The 2500-nt window shown below is 43.3% G+C and overlaps 1 protein-coding gene across 6 annotated transcripts in view; it reads left to right on the forward strand.

Moving 5' to 3' along the window:
* Nt5b (5' nucleotidase B) overlaps positions 1-2500 on the forward strand; it is an 80176-nt gene that overhangs the window by 65886 nt on the left and 11790 nt on the right. The gene's annotated exons all lie outside the window — the stretch shown is intronic.

The raw sequence follows: 2500 nt of genomic DNA on the forward strand, positions 1-2500 counted from the left end.
AAGCGCCCTCAAACGAGATGTTTATCCAACACAAGACCGAAAATTTAAGCCAGGGCCGCTTTTCTTTTCTCTCTTCCTCACTGACATAAACTCATTACCAGCCCCACCAAGTCCCAAGTCCCGCGAGGCGAAGGTCACACGCCCACAGCCCGCGACGTGCTCAACAGAGGCAAGACGGTGCCATACGGGGGAGATCGGTGGCATCCTTGGAGCACGAATTACTGCGTGGTGATGACTTGTTTGCGAGGCTCATTGGCAGTTCTCTTCCGACGGTGATTCAGCGAGGTCGTTACCGGGATTTAGATGACGATCAGGGGGATTTGGACGATCGGTTTGCTGTCCTTCACACCAGGCGTTTTAAAAGGACTGGATTACTTTCTCTCTCTCTCTCTCTCTCTCTCTCTCTCTCTCTCTCTCTCTCTCTCTCTCTCTCTCTCTCTCTCTCTCTCTCTCTCTCTCTCTCTCTCTCTCTCTCTCTCTCTCTCTCTCTCTCTCTCTCTCTCTCTCTCTCTCTCTAACGATACCTCACTCGACTTCTAATAGAGTAATGGAGATGTGTAAGAGAGTTCAAATTCAAATTCAAATTTAAATACTTTATTCCATTAATTACAATGGGTATTCTCTTTACATATAAGGTGTTTACACAATGCAATGGGGTGCTATGAACATAGATTTTATACAATGCTTGTGGAACAAAATTACACATAACAATACTACTATATGTGATTGAAATGTGCTGGGCTTGATGTTTATACGCCTGATGTTGATATTTCAGTAGATGTTCTTTCACTTTTCTTTTAAATGTCTTTTGGTTGGAAATATTTCTTATATTTAGAGGGAGAGAGAGAGAGAGAGAGAAAGAAAGATTGTCTCGACTTCATTAAAGATAAAAATAGAGATATGAACAAGATTTAAGAGTGAATCTCCTCTCGACTTTATTTAAAAATGTCCTCGAGATGTTGACTCTTGCCCTCCTCCGGGCGCTGATGGAGCGGGAACGACCACCGGCAAAGATGTACACAAACCCGGAGACGTAGATGGTATGTGCGTCGTGTGTGGACCCCCCCCCCCCTCCATCTCCACCGTTGGCGCATCTAATTAAAGCATGAGTTGATTTTTTTTTCAAAAGGATTAAAATGAATAAATAGCGCGGTTTCAAAATAGAGCAAGAGTTGATTAGAGAGAGAGAGAGAGAGAGAGAAAGAGAAAAATGAATAAATAGCGCTGTTTCAAAATAAAGCACGAGTTGATTAGAGAGAGAGAGAGAGAGAGAAAGAGCAAAATGAATAAATAGCGCGGTTTCAAAATAATGCACGAGTTGATTAAAAAAGAAAGAGAGCTAAATGAATAAATAGCGCGGTTTCAAAATATACCACGGGTTGAATTTTAAAAAGGAGCAAAATGAGTAAATTGCACGATTAAAAAAAATAATAATAAATTGCACGATTTCAAAATAAAGCACTAGTTGATTATAAAAAAGAAAGCAAAATTAATAAATAACACGGTTTCAAAATAAACATGGTCGATAACGTTAGCAAGTCATGTGGGGAGCTGTGTGTTCGGATGCGCACAGGAATCGAACGTGTGATAGGAAAAGCGCGGAAGAGAGGGAGGAGGAGGAGAGGAGGGAGAGGAGGAGAGGAGGGAGAGGAGGAAATGAGGGGTGGAGGAGGGTGGTGGGGGAGGGGAGGGGGTGACACGTCTCTCTTGGAACTGTGTAGGCGTTCAGTCTCTTTTTTTTTCTTCTTTTCTTTTTTCGTGGTTATTTTCTCTTCGGATTTTCCATTATCTGCGCATTATGTGGGGTGGGAAGTTTTATCTTCGTATTTGAATGTTTGTTTGTTTATGTTTTTTTCCTATCTCTTTCTCCGCAGTTGTGTTTTGGATTTGAATAGGAAGTGCAGCTGTAAAATACGTGGAAGTAAATCGTAGTATATAAATTGGATGAGAGAGAGGGAGAGGGAGGGAGAGGGGGTGGGGAAGGGGGGGTGGGAGTTCGGATTGGGTTTAGTTCTTGGAAGAGTCGATGGAGGGGAAGATTCAGTCCTCCGTCGCTAATTTCATTATTTTAATTTTCTCCGTAGTTTACTCCGCTCTCTCTCTCTCTCTCTCTCTCTCTCTCTCTCTCTCTCTCTCTCTCTCTCTCTCTCTCTCTCTCTCTCTCTCTCTCTCTCTCTCTCTCTCTCTCTCTCTCTCTCTCTCTCGTCTCCCCCCAAAAAAACATCGAAAATCCACATCCATAACTTCCTCTGACACTTGCTCTTGATGTCTCGCCAGATGATCGTTCGTTCGCTCCAGTACGTTCGCGTAGATCATCCCTTCCTGATAACATCTCGAGAAAGCAAACGTCTCCATTTATTTGACGAAGATGAAGGTATTCATAGGTATCTCTCGCGGTTAGTTGCTTCGGCGAGTTTTGGAACGTATGCGCGACCTTCCATCGACACATCTGCGCCAGGTGTTGATTTTTTTGTATGCGTTCCTTGAGGGTGAGGGGGCT

This window comes from Penaeus vannamei, chromosome 6 (genome assembly GCF_042767895.1).
Source record: "Penaeus vannamei isolate JL-2024 chromosome 6, ASM4276789v1, whole genome shotgun sequence".
NCBI classification, from domain to species: domain Eukaryota; kingdom Metazoa; phylum Arthropoda; class Malacostraca; order Decapoda; family Penaeidae; genus Penaeus; species Penaeus vannamei.